Source organism: Hordeum vulgare, chromosome 3H (genome assembly GCF_904849725.1).
Source record: "Hordeum vulgare subsp. vulgare chromosome 3H, MorexV3_pseudomolecules_assembly, whole genome shotgun sequence".
Classification (NCBI taxonomy): domain Eukaryota; kingdom Viridiplantae; phylum Streptophyta; class Magnoliopsida; order Poales; family Poaceae; genus Hordeum; species Hordeum vulgare.
Window position 1 is genome coordinate 180,566,242 of NC_058520.1, and position 15,460 is coordinate 180,581,701.

Here is a 15,460-nt window from a genome sequence, read left to right on the forward strand (position 1 = left end):
ACACGACGAGATGCGCTTCTATCCCTGACGAGGCCCTCGTGCCAAATTGAGGATAGGGTCGCATCTTGGGCGTGACATGAAGTTTGATGAATCTAATAGGTCGCAAGTCGAAAAATTTCCAAATGATGTAGGAGATAAGGAACCTTCGGAAGCCATCCAAGATCTACCTATCGGCAAGATTCGTCCCATGAAGGTGAAGGAAAGTACTTCGTCAATTCAAGTGAAAGCTCCTACTTCGCATCAAGGCAAACCACAAAATGACATGGAGGCATCCTCAAGCGGTACACAACATGATGAAGAAGAGGAAGAAGTGCATTGTGATGATCCACCTCAACCTTTCTCACCACCACCTCAAGGAAATGACACCTTCAACGACAATGTGCAAGAAGATGGTGATGAATAAGCTCCACCATCCAACAAGAAGAAGTTGTCACGAGTTCGAGCAAGAGTGGACAAAGACCATCCGCTGAATCAAATCTTCTATGACATACAAACTGGGAGAATCACTCGCTCTAAATCTTGTTTAGCTAACTTTTGCGGGAATTATTCTTTCATCTCTAGCATTTAGCCTTTGAAGGTAGAAGCCCTTCAAGACCCAGATTTGGTCAATGTCATGCACGAAGAGCTACACAACTTCGAGATGAATCAAGTGTGGACACTTGTGGAAAAGCCCGAAGGCAAGCAAAACATCATCAATACAAGATGGGTGTTTTGGAACAAGCAAGATGAGGATGGACAAGTTGTACGCAACAAGGCGCATCTTGTAGCCCAAGGATACACGCAAGTCAAAGGTATGGACTATGGGGAGACTTATGCCATCGTTGCTAGACTTGAAGCCATTCACATTCTTCTTGCTTATGCCAATCACCATGATATTACTCTTTACCAAATGGATATCAAAAGTGCTTTTCTAAATGGTGAAATTAAGTAGGAGGTTTATGTAAAACAACCTCCTCGCTTCGTGAACCCCAAGAAACCTAGTCATGTCTACAAACTTCGTAAAGCTTTATATGGTCTTAAACAAGCCCCTAGAGCTTGGTACAAATGCATAAAGTTTCTCATTGAAAAGGGTTTTGAATTTGGTAAAATTGATGCAACCTTATTCACTAAAAGAGTTAATGGTGAACTATTTGAGTCCCAAATATATGTGGATGATATTATCTTTGGTTCTACTAACCAACATTTTACTGAGAAATTTGGAAAGTTGATGTTAGAGAAATATGAGATGTCAATGATGTGTGAGCTGAAATTCTTCCTTGGATTGCAAATCAAATAATCGAGAGAAGGTATGTTTATATCTCAAACCAAGTACACCAAGGACTTAATCAGGAAATTCAGTATGAAAGAGTGCAAAGGTATGAGAACCCCCATGCCTACTAGTGGACATATTCACCTCACTAAGGAGGACAAACCGGTTGATCAAAGAGTTTATCGATCAATGATTGGTTCATTGTTTTATCTATGTGCCTCCCGTCCTGATATCATGTTGAGTGTTTGCATGTGTGCGTGATACGAAGCAGCACCTAAAGAGTGTCATCTATTGCCTGGTAAAAGAATCGTGAGATACCTAATACATACATCAAATTTTGGCATATGGTGTCCCAAGGGGTCTTCTTTTAATCTTGTTGGCTATTTCGACTCGGGCTATGCTGGAGACAAGGTTGTTAGAAAATCCACCTTGCGTACATGTCAATTTCTTGGGAGATCATTTGTGTCTTGGTCATCCAAGAAACAAAACTCGGTATCTTTATCTACTACCGAAGTTGAATATATAGTCGCCGGATCTTGTTGTGCGCAATTACTATGGATGACTCAAACTCTTAAGGATTATGGCATTCATGTTTAAAATGTTCCATTATTCTGTGACAATGAAAGTGTTATTAAAATTGCCTATAATCATGTGCAACATTCTCGAACAAAACATATTCAAGTGCGACATTATTTCATTCGTGATCATGTTGGTAAAGGAGATATAGATCTTAAGCATGTTCGTACCGACAAACAATTAGCTGGTACTTTACCAAACCACTTGATGAGAAAGTATTTTTTCATTGAGGAGTGAGTTGAATAGCATTGATGCTTCAAACTTGAGCTAGACTTACTCGGATGCATGAAAGGCATGAGCTTGATTGACAATTCGTTGATGTCTTTGATTTCATACTATCTGGTATCTTGGAAAACTATGCTCCCTTGTATTGCATCTAACCTTTTGTAGGTACTTGGAAGAAATATACTTCACAAGATTGCCATCAACTCTCATCAAAAGCAATCCTGTCATGGCCAAGTATCAACAATCCCTTCTTCGGAGATGGAGGAAGAAGACAACAAAATCATATCCTTGACATTTATATGATAATGAAATTCACTCATGTCATTCTGATATATTATGTACTTCCTTGCATGACTGACCATTATAGGTGAAAAGTGAACCAAAACGACATGGATAGCTCCCAACTCAAGATAATATTCATCAACTTTGAGCATCCACGACAAGTCCATCTACATGGCACGTCATCAACATCATTCGAAGGTATGTACTCATATTCTTGATAAAGCTTTACACCAAGTCATGAGGTAAAGCAACTCAAGTGCTATGAAGACATTAATAAGCTTAATTGAAAAATAGTAACCCCATTTTGTGCTTAACGATGAGTATGACCTATGATCAAGCATTCTTGCTTGACTCCTCAAGTCAACAACTCTAATATAGGTGACCTAGTCACCGCCCCGCATCTAGATGAAGAGTCTTGCATGGTTCACGTTTATCATTGCACACTTTATTGGAACCATTCAAATCTCATCTATATGTGTATATTTAAAAAAATATTACTTGGTGCTATTCTATGTTCTATTTCACAATTGGTATCTTATAACAATCTTTGGATTATTATCTGCCTACTTTCAGTTAAGGAGTTGATTTTCAATGCAACTCGGTTTCACCAATCTGGGAAACTTGGTCCAATCGATTTCTCCCATAGGCTTGCTGTCATTAGCGGTTCTACCAAACCGTATTGCCTCGGTGACTCCGAATTTTATCATTGCCTTAGATTTTCAGATATTTTCAGGACTTTTGCCTTAGGTGGGGGGGTATTTTCAATGATCCCAAGTTTCATTACCTTCTAAGATCTTATTGAACATTTTGGAAACAATATTAGTTTTATCATTATCTTTGAGGGGGAGAAAACTTCTCTAGGGGATAAAACCTGAGTCATCCCATACAATATAAGAGGGAGAATCATCAAGGATCCCTACCGTAGGGGGAGATAGTTCAAGGAACTCTTGTCAATTCTTAAGGGGGACAAAAGTCAAATTCAAGGAACCCTTATCAAAGAGAGAAGAGTCAAGGATCCCTTTCTCCCAATAAGCCATTACTCTCTTACCTTTTTGGAAATTAATGCCAAAGGGGGAGAAATATCAAAGTTTCCCACAAGCCTACATAAAGGGGGAGAAATATCTAAAGGGGGATGTACATGTTCCTAAGGAAGGTCTGCCTAAGGGGAGATCTACCTAAGGGGAGACATATCAAACCTTACATATGCAGGGGGAGCAACACCATTAAGGGGGAGAGAGATAAAATTGTTTCATATATCATTGCTTTACTACTGCTATATTTGGATTGAACTTGTCTCATCCTACCTAGTCCCAATATATACATGCTATGATTCAAAGGGAGAGGAAACTCTTACATATTCATACTTAGGGGAGAAAGTTCTAAATCCTCTTGGAGAAATATTTATCATCAAATCATATTTTCAATATGTTCTCCATATCTTGGTACTTTTCAAGCTCTTTTCATATTTACAATAGAGTACTCTTGTGTTATCTAACATTTGTTTTCCCAATTGTACTCCTTCTGCAAAGACGCTCAAGAACCTCAAGGTAAGTTATGCATCATATCCTTGTTCATGATGATCTCTTGTCTCTTGCACATATTGTTTGCAAGAGTGAGTCTTGAACATGGAAGTTCTTCATTCGCATATGTTTGATGCATATGGCTAAGATTTATATGACTTGTATTGTCCTTTCTACCATGTGTGTGCCCATGCAGTCCAAAGAAACTACCCTTTGACAAGGGAATGCACACATCTAGGGGACCTTGTACTAGTCATGTATCCTTCAAAGCTATCATATTCTAAAGCCTATCTTTAATTGAAGCTTTGATTGTATGTTCTCATCAATTACCAAAAAGGGGGAGATTGAAAGGACATATGCTCCCTTGGTGGTTTTGATAATTCATGACAACATACATTGCCTCTTGAACTAACACTTTTACTAGTATATTTCAGGTTTAGTCCACAAAGAGCTTTGGCTAAAGGATTGTGAGGAGAGGCCCCTTGATGAAGGAAAGGAATAGGATTGTATCAACCTTCAAGCAAGAATACTCTACATTTTACATTTGTGAGAAATCACTTTGAGACCATAGGAAAGCCAATACTATTAAAAGGGGATGATTTTATGATGAATTGGTTGTTGAACTGCTTAGAGATAGCCACGAAAAATACTCAGCCATTCTCCCACAAAATATATCTGTCCCAAGCCACATAAGCAAAATTGGTGCCACCAACATTTCCAACTTGGCCCTTCCGATTTTACACTTAGACAGATCTTATGCCAAACCCACCATCTCAGTACCACCGGAATCAGTGACCAACTTCCTGGTTAGCCATTTTCAAGAATCAGTACCACCGAGTTTTGAGAATTGGTCTCACCGAGATTTGGACCAACTTTCGGGTAAGCCATTTTCAAGATTTTGTACCACCAAGTCTTAGAATTGGTCTCATCGAGTTTTTGACCAACTATGTGGTTAGCCATTTTCAAGAATTGGTACCACCGAGTTTTGAGAATTGGTCTCACCGAGATTTGGAAACTGCCTAGGACACCAATATTGGTACCACCAAGATTTATATATCGGTCTCACCGAGAATTCAAAAGTTGCCACATTTAGTGCAACTCGATACCATCGAGATTCATTTTGGTGTCACCAAGTTGGGCAATAATGTTGTAACGGTTGGACTTTGGGGGATGCCTGTATATACCCCTCCACCTACCTCTCATTCATAGAGGAAGCACTCAGAACACACATACACTTGCCAGATCCATTTTTCAGAGAGAGAGCCACCTACTCATGTGTTAAGATCAATAGATTCAATTCCAAACATTTTAAACTTGATCTCTAGCCTCCCCAAGTTGCTTTCCACAAGATCAATCTCTCCTACTCGTGCCAAATCTGAGAGAGAGTGATTGGGTGTTGAGGAGACTATCGTTAGAAGCACAAGAGCAAGGATTTCATCGTTCTACCACATCTATTACCTTTTGGAGAATGGTGCCTCCTAGATTGGTTAGGTGTCTCTTGGGAGCCTCCTACTTTGTGTTGTGGAGTTGAACCAAGAAGTTTGTACACGCAAGGAGATCGTCTACTTCGTGAAGATCTACCGTGAGTGAGGCTAGTCCTGTGCGGATGGAAGCTGTGGTAGAATAGACAAGGCTGCTTTTTCGTGGACCCTTGTGGGTGGATCCCTCCATGGACTCTCGTAGTCGTTACCCTCTGTGGGTTGAAGTCTCCACTAACATGGACGTACGATAGCGCCACCTATCGGAACCACGCCAAAAATTGTCGTGTCAACTTCTTCGCGTTTGATCTTCCTAAAGTCTACTCCTTACTACATGTGAAAAGTCTTTACTTTCCGCTACCATAATCGCTAATATCTGCCAACCATTAAATTGGGAAATGGCTAGCATTTTAATTTATGCAAGTAGTATATTCACCTCCCCCTCTAGACACCTCTACTACTCATCTCACATACCTTGGTTTCATAACTAAGGGAAATACTTGTTGTCGTCGTGCTACATCACCCTTTAAGCTTGGAGGGAAACCAATGCAAATGAGCGGGGAGTCAAGATTTCTGGCGCTGTTGCGAGGGAAGATCAAGTCAAGATCTATGAGACCTTTTTCGCGTACTATAGGGGTCGTGATTGATATGAAAGAAGGGAATATAAAATTTCAGTTTCCACTGAGAAAGAGTATGGAACACTTCCCTAGAACTAAGATTAAATTACCATACGAATCAATCATGAGGGCAACCTATGGATCAATCACTAAGGATGACAATACTTAAAATCTATGCTTTATGCCTAGCTAGGGCATAAAACGATAGCGCTTGTTGGGAGGCAACCCAATGAATAAAATTTATTTTTCACTTTTGCTTTCAGTTCTTGAGTGTTTGCACAATTATTCTGCTGTTATGATTATGTTTTAATGTTTAATTAGTGTTTGTGCCAAGTAAAATCTTTAGGATCATGTGGGGTGATACTTGCTTTGATCTTGTTTGAAAACAGAAACTTTTGCGACCAGTAGAAAAGTTCTAAAAATCGCAGAAGCGTCAAAAGTGTTCGAATTGTTTACACCAGATTTATATACAAAATACCTAGTTTTCCTAACTTTTTAGAATTTTTGGAGTTACAGAAGTATGAGTAAAATTCAAGTCTTTACAAACTGTTATGTTTTTGTCAGATTTTGTTTTCTTTGCATTGCGTGCTGATTTTGATGATTCTATGCTTTGTATCGGGGGGTATAAGCCATGGTAAAGTTAGAATTCAGTAGGTATAATGAAAAAAGAATTGGAATAGGTTTTCAAAAATACCTAAAGTAAAGTTTGGTTTTCTTATACTAGCGGATCTCACGAAAGTTTTGTTGAGTTTAGTGTGATTGAAGTTTTCAAGTTTTGGGTGAGATCACGACGGATGAAGGAATAAGGAATGATAAAAGCCTAAGCTTGGGGATGCCCCATGGCACACCAAGGTAATATCCAAAGAGTACCAAGCAAGTAAGCTTGGGGATGCCCCGGAAGGCATCCCATCTTTCTTCTAACAACCATCGGTAATTTTACTTGGAGCTATATTTTTATTCGTCACATATCATGAGTTTTGCTTGGAGCGTCTTGTATTATATGAGTCTTTGCTTGCTTTTATGGTTAGTTTTTCATAATAAACCTTGCTGGACACGCCCATTTGAGAGAGACAAATTATGCTATGATTTGTTAGAATCGCTCTTTATGCTTCACTTAATGATGTGATCTCATTATCAATGACATCCGCAGAACTATCATGTACTTATCAATGTCATAATAAACCTTGCTGGACACACCCATTTGAGAGAGCCAAATTTGAGAGAGCCATTAAGTATCATGCACTAAACTATCATGTAGTTATCAAAACATGTATGTCAGATGTTCGCAACATCCGCAGACGACGCTTGGGGTTCAGCACACCGAGCGGTGCATGAAGGACGTAATCCTTGTGCGCAACAATGAGGACAATCCTCAGTTAACGGACCCAGTCCGCATAATTGCTACTATCATATTTCAACTAAGTTTTCTCTAGGAACATATCAAAAACCGCAGAGCTATAGCGCAAGTTACAACATAATTTGTGAAGACCTTTTGACTATGTTCATGATAATTCAGTTCATCTAATACAATTATTCAATGAACTCCCACTTAGATCGACATCCCTCCAATCATCCAAGTGAAACATGATCCATGTCGACTAGGCCGTGTCCGATCATCATGTGAGACGGACTAGTCATCAATGGTGAACATCTCCATGTTGATCGTATACCCATATGACTCATGTTCGACCTTTCGGTCTCCCGTGTTCCAAGGTCATGTATGTACATGCTAGGCTCGTCAAGTCAACCTAAGTGTTTTGTGTGTGTAAATCTATCTTACACCCATTGTATGTGAACGTTAGAATCTATCACACCCGATCATCACGTGGTGCTTCAAAACAACGATCCTTCGCAATGGTGCACACTTAGGTGAACACTTTTCCTGAAATTTTAATGAGGGATCATCTTATTTACTACCGTCATTCTAAGCAAATAAGATATAGAAACATGATAAACATCACATGCAAATCAAATAGTGACATGATATGGCCAATATCATCTTGCTTCTTTGATCTCCATCTCCGGGGCACAGCATGATCATTATTGTCACCGGCATGACACCATGATCTCCATCATCATGATCTCCATCATTGTGTCTTCGCGAAGTCATCTCACCAACTATTACTTCTACTACTATAGCTAACAGTTAGTGATAAAGTAAAGTAATCACATGGCGTTTCATCTCATACAATAAATTAAGACAACTCCTATGGCTCCTGCCGGTTGTCATACTCATCGACATGCAAGTAGTGAATCCTATTAAAATAACATGATCAATCTCATACATCACATATATAACATCATATCCTTATGGCCATATCACATCACGTAGCATACCCTGCAAAAACAAGTTAGACGTCCTCTAATTGTTGTTGCAAGTTTTACGTGGCTGATTTGGGATTCTAGCAAGAACGCTTCTTACCTACGTGATAGCCACAACGTTGATAAGCCAATGCTATTTACCCTTCATAAGGACCCTCTTCATCAAATCCGATCCGACTAAAGTGGGAGAGACAAACACCCGCTAGCCACCTTATGCAACAAGTGCATGTCGGGCGGTGGAACCAGCCTCACGTAAGAGTACGTGTAAAGTCGGTCCGGATGCTTCATCCCACCCGCCGAATAAAGATAAGACTAGTAACGCCAAGCAATTGAAAAAATCATCGCCCACAACTTTTGTGTTCTACTCGTGCATAGAATCTATGCATAGAACCTGGCTCGGATGCCACTGTAGGGGAACGTAGTAATTTCAAAAAAAAATCCTATGTCACACAACGATCTATCTAGGAGAAGCCAGCAACGAACAAAGGGGTAGATCATCTTCATACCGCTGAAGATCGCATAGCAAAAGCGTTACTATGAACGCGGTCGATGGAGTCGTACTCACTAAAAGGACGTGGATGTCGCCTAGAGGGGGGGTGAATAGGCGCTTTAAAATAATTACGGTTTAAGATTGAACAAATGCAGAATAAAACTAACGTTTAATTTGTCAAGCATAAAACCTACAACAACTAGGCTCACCTATGTGCACCAACAACTTATGCTAAGCAAGACAAACAACTAAGTGATAGCAAGATATATGACAATAAACAATATGGCTATCACAAAGTAAAGTGCATAAGTAAAGGGTTCGGGTAAGAGATAACCGAGGCACGCGGAGACGATGATGTATCCCAATGTTCACACCCTTGCGGATGCTAATCTTTGTTGGAGCGGTGTGGAGGCACAATGCTCTCCAAGATGCCACTAAGGCCACCTTAATCTCCTCACGCCCTCGCACAATGCAAGATGACGTGATTCCACTAAGGGACTCTTGAGGGCTGTCACCGAACCCGTACAAATGGCAACCCTTGGGGGCGGTTACCGGTACCCGTAAAACTTTCTCGAGGCAATCTCCACAACCTAATTGGAGACCCCGATGCTTGCCCCGAGCTTTACACCACAATGATTGAGCTCCAAGACAACACCAAGCTTCTAGGACGCCAAAGAATCCACGAAGAAGAATATCTAGGGTACTAAGTACCAAAGGTAATATGGCTTTTCAAACTTCACTTCCACGTATCACCGTGGAGAACTCAAACCGATGCAACTAATGCAATGGCAAGAACACATGAAGTGGAAAAGTCCCTCACACTCAAACCCCTCCACAACAACAAAAGCTATGGAGAAATATGAGAGGAAGAACAAGGAGCTCACAAAGAACTCCAAGATCAAGATCCAAGTGGTTCCCCTCACATAGAGAAGAAAGTGATTGGTGGAGATGTGGGTCTAGATCTCCTCTCTCTTTTCCCTCAAGAACAAGCAAGAATCATTGGAGGGATTGAGAGTTAGCAAGCTCTAAGAAGGTCAACAATGGGGGAAGAACACGAGCTCAACTAATGGATAAGGCCAAGGGGGAAGAAGACCCCCTTTATATAGTGGGGGAAGGAATTAGACCGTTACCCCCACTTACAGCCCGAGCCCAGCGGTACTACCGCTGAGCCCATGGTAGCGCAAAGATACTACCAGGCCAACCACCGCCAAGAAAGTCTTCGCAAAAAGTCCGACGTAGTACAGTCACAAGGATGACGGTACTAAAGTCCTGGAGCGGTACAACCGCTGACCAGTGGTGGTACTACCGTTGGGACAGCGTACTACCGCCAGCTCTAGCAGTACTACCGCTAGGGCCAGTGGTACCATCGCCAGCTCTACCGGTACTACCGCTAGGGCCAGCGGTACTACCGCAAGGTCCAGCAGTACTACCGCTCGCCACTGAAACAGCCATAACTTTCCCAAACGAGCTCCAAATCGAGTTTTTCCTCTATGGACGCATTCAAAATCTTTTGCGAGTTGATAAACTCTTTGATATTACTCTCTAGATCAGAGGGTAATTTATTGTAATTTCCATGAGTATTGTTGTAGGAGTTGCCAAAGTTATTAGAGGGGTTACTAGGAAAAGGCCTAGGAACATAGTATTCCTACCAACAAAATTAACGTCCAAGCCCGAATTACTACTCTCAATCAAGGAATACAAGGGCATATCATTAGGATCTAAAGGAGCACTTCTACTAGCAACCAAATTCATTAACTCATCCATCTTAGCACTCAACGAGTTAATTTCTTCTATAGCGTGTACCTTCTTAGTAGTAGGTGACCTTTCAGTGTGCCACTGAGAGTAATTTGTCATGATATTGTCTAGGAGTTTTTTGGCTTCTCCTAATGTGATTTCCATGAACGTTCCACCTGAGGCGGAGTCCAAGATATTTCTAGAAGCGAAATTCAAACCAGCGTAAAAGATTTGTATAATCATCCAAAGACTCAAGCCATGAGCGGGACAATTTCTAATCATCAATTTCATTCTCTCCCAAGATTGTGCAACATGTTCATGAACAAGTTGCTTAAAATTCATGATATCATTACGGAGAGAGATAATCTTATCCGGCGGAAAATACTTGGATATATAAGCATCTTTGCACTTGTTCCAAGAATCAATACTATTTTTGGGCAAAGATGAAATCCAAGTTTTTGCTCGATCTCGCAACGAGAAAGGAAAAAAGCTTCAATTTAATCACATCATTATCCACATCTTTCTTATTTTGCATATCCCAAAGCTCAATGAAGGTGTTAATATGGGATGCGGCATCTTCACTAGGAAGGCCGGAGAATTGCTCTTTCATAACAAGATTCAGCAAAGCAGCATTGATTTCGTATGATTCCGCACTAGTGGCGGGAGCAATCAGAGTACTAATAAAATCATTATTAATAGTATTCGAGAAGTCACAAAGTTTGGTGTTTTCAGTCATGGTGACATCAGCAAGCAAACAAGCACACAAGCGAACAGAAAGCAAGCGAGAGAAAAAAGGCAAGCGAAAAAGGCAAATGAAAAAGGCAAATATTTTTGTAAATTTTTGTTTTTCAGAAGTGGGGGAGAGGAAAACGAGAGGCAAAATAAATAAATGCAAGAGATGAGTTTGCGACACTTACTTGGATGAGCTTCACCTAGAACTTGATCCTCCCCGGTAACGGTGCCAGAAATCCTTCTCCTACGGCGCCAGAAATCCTTTCGCTGCCTCTTGAGCTTGCGTTGGTTTTTCCCCTGAAGAGGAAAGAGTGATGCAGCACAGGAGCAGTAAGTATTTCCCTCAGTTTGAGAACCAAGGTATCAATCCAGTAGGAGAATCAAGCCAAGTGTCCAGAGTACCTGCGCAAACACAAACGAGCTTGCACCCAACGCTATAAAGGGGTTGTCAATCCCTTCAAGATTGATTGCAAAGTGAGATCTGAAGGCGGAAAGTGCAACAAAGTAAAAGTGTAAGGCTGAAAATATGATGTGAAGTAGACCCGGGGGCCATAGTGTTCACTAGAGGCTTCTCTCAAAATAGCAAATATTACGGTGGGTGAACAAATTACTGTCGAGCAATTGATAGAACCGCGCAAAGTCATGACGATATCTAAAGCAATGATCATACATATAGGCATCAGGTCTGAGACAAGTAAACCGATACTTTCTGCATCTACTACTATTACTCCACACATCAACCTCTATCCAGCATGCATCTAGTGTATTGAGTTCATCATGAACAGAGTAACGCCTTAAGCAAGATGACATGATGTAGAGGGATGAACTGAAACCAATGATCTAAGCCCCATCTTTTTACCCTTGATGGCAACAACATGATGCGTGCCTCGCTACCCCTTCTATTACTGGGTGAGGTCACCGCACGGTATGAACCCAAAACCAAGCTCTTATCCCATTGCAAGAATCATAGAATCATAGATAAATAAAACAAAACCCACAACTCGAAGAGAATTACAAGGATATGAAATCATGCATATAAGAGATCAAAAGAAACTCAAATAATATTCATAGATAATCCGATCATAAATCCACAATTCATCGGATCTCGACAAACACATCGCAAAAGAAGATTACATCGGATAGATCTCCATGAAGATCATGGAGAACTCTCTATTAAAGATCCAAGCGATAGAAGAAGCCATCTAGCTACTAGATATGGACCCGAAGGTCTATGGTGAACTACTCACGCATCATCGGAGAGGTCATGGTGTTGATGAAGAAGCCCTCCGTACCCAAATCCCCCCTCCGGCAGGGCACCAGAACGTGCCCCAGATGGAATCTTGCGGAGACAGAAGCTTGCGGCGGCGGAAAAGTATTTTCGTGGATCTCCCTGGCAGTTTTGGATGTTTCCTAAATTTATAGGCGGAAGAGGTAGGGCAGACGAGCCACATGGGGCCCACAAGCCTGCTAGGCGCGGTCCTCCTGGCTGCGCCTAGTGGGCTTGTGGCGTCCCCTGGTGGCTTCTGCCTTGGTTCTCACGTCCAGTGCGTATCTTCTATTGCGGAAAAAATCTTTTCAGAAGTTTTATTCCGTTTGTACAACGTTTAAAATCCTCCTCTGAAAAGGGTCAAAAAACACAAAAAAAAAGGAACTGGCACTTGGCACTGAGTTAATAAGTTAGTCCCAAAAAATATATAAAAGGCATACAAAACATCCAAAGTTTGACAAGATAATAGAATGGAACGATCAAAAATTATAGATACGTTGGAGACGTATCAGCCACCCCTAGGGAAACCCTAGGAGGTGCGGCAGCCCAAGGAAGAGGAGGTGGAGGCGCCCTAGGTGGCTTGCCACCCAAGGCAGTGTAACACCCCAGATGTAATCCTTTCCATATCTTGATCTTTCCCTATTTTGTGGAACCATGTGTTGGATGCTATTAAGTTATCATTTCATGTGGCTCATTTCATGTCATTTTGCATCATGGCATCCTCATCAAATGCTTTGCTTTCATCCTTGTGTTGCTAGTTGTTCCATGATATTTGTGATAGCTTGCCTTGAGTGGTGTGAAGTGGTGTGATGATTTCTAACAAAGCTATCAACTATGCTTCTCACAACAAAGCAAAGCCTTCCCCCTTTTGATATTTCTAAACTTGTGTATTAAACCTTGTTAGAACCTGTTTTAAAAAATGTTATACTTTCAGAGTATTAGCTTGTGGTTGAGGGGGTAATTGTCTTGTTGTTTTTTAAGCTTCAAGACATTTGGGGGTTTTAATATAAACAGTATTGTAATTCATGTTTCTTGTATAATTTAGTTGTACTAAAAATCAGGTTTGCATTTTATTTAAATAGGGCATAAATCCCTCATCCCTAGGTGTTCTGTTTTATTTTCAAAAATCCTGTGTTGCTCTGGGTATTTCATTTGTTGTTTTGGTTATTTTTAAAAAAACTTTTTCTTTCTGTTTTAGCCGGCTCCAGAGATAAGCCCAAGTGGGTCGGCCTACTCCTCCTCCACCTGGGTCTCGCCCTGTTCTCTCGCCCGAGGCCTCCTCCTCGTCCCTCTCTTCTTTCTCTCACGGCGTCCCTCCTCCTCCCTGCTTTCCGTCAGGTTCAGAGAGAGAGAGCTCGCGTCCGTTGTCTCACGGATGTCGAGGCCGTCAAGCCGCCCTCTATTTAGCGCCTCCCCCTCGGTGTGCGTGCTAGGGTTTTTCTTTTCCGCCGCCACCTCCTTCTCCCTCCTTCCTCTCCTTTGTAGGTAAGTATCGAGAAAGAAAAGTTCAGAGAAAGAGAGGATTCACAGAGCGCCGCCGTCGATCCCGTTGTCCTCCTCGTAGCTGGCAGCCTCCCCCGCGGCATCCGAGGCATCCGCGAGGATGCCAGGGCCTCCTCCAACCCGTTCCCGACGCTAGGAGGGTTGATCCCCTCCTCCGTCGGCCCCTCCTCACCGTCGTCGTCTTGGGAGGAAGGAGCAGAGGGTCGCCGCCGCGTCGCCTCTTCTTCCTCCTCGTCGGGCCTTCTCCTCCTCCTCTTCGCGTTAGGGTAAGCAAACACCTTCCCCCCTCCTTCCTCTTGCCCTCGCGTGGAGCCTCTGGTCGCGCGTAGCCCTCGTCGTAGTCCTGTGATGTCGCTGTCGTCGCCGTAGGTAGGTGTGTCGTCGCGCCATTGTCGTGGGCCTCCTCCCATGGAGCTAACCCCGGGAATGGAACCCCCAGGGTTCCCTCTTCCCCGCGTGGTAGCCGCCATAGGTTTTGGTCGCCGGAGAGCCACCGGAGAGCTTCCTCTGTTTTGGTCGCCACCATGGTAGAGAGTAGTTGCAGAGGGGTTACACAAGAGGAGACGTGTCCCCTCTCTGGTAAGAACACTTACCTCAGCGCAGTGGCAACCGAGCGTGCGCCAGAGTCGGGCGTCGTTGGTTCGATTCCCCGCAGGCCCCTTTTTCTTTTCTCTAGTTTCGCAAGTAGCGGGGCAGCGCCAGAGAGACTTAGCTTGCTTATTCCCCCCTCTCTGGCAAGTGCGACGCAGTAGCCTAGTGGTGTGTCACCCTGGTGGCACCAGGAGGGTTGTGGGTCCGATCCACACCCACCCCTTTATTTATTTATTTTTGCTTTCTTTTCTTTTCTTACACTATTTTGCGTGGATTCTTTCGACACCAGTGTATATGTTGATGTTGCTTGTTGTTTTGAGGCCTAGTGTGTGTGTGCACATGAGTGTGTATGTGTACATGAATGTGTGTGTGTGCTCATGAGTGTATGTGTGTAGTCATGTGAGTGTGTGTGTGTGCATGAGGGTGCACATACACATGTGCAAGAGGGCATAACCCCTCATGTTGCACCTAGTCATGTGGTGTTGTGTGAGTAGTGCTTATGTGTGTGCATGTGTAGGTGTAGATGGTGTGGTGTGAGTCCATATACACATGTGCATGTGTATGTGAGTGCACATGTATGTGTGTGTGTGGATAACCCTATTTCTATATGTTGGTGTGACATGTTAGTGAATCCATGCTATGCCTAGTTGGGTTGTTCTTTCCCTAGTGATGTGTATGTGTAGGTGATGCAATGTGTGCTAGTTTTCACATGTGATGATAGTCATTTGTAGTTTATAGGATTCTATGTGATATTTTCGAGATAGCTTTGTGCAATATTGCTACATGCAAGTACCCATGTATGATATATGATTTTGGGGTAGAATCATCCCAGGAATCCATTGGTGCAATCAGATTTCACTTTAGAGCAACTTCA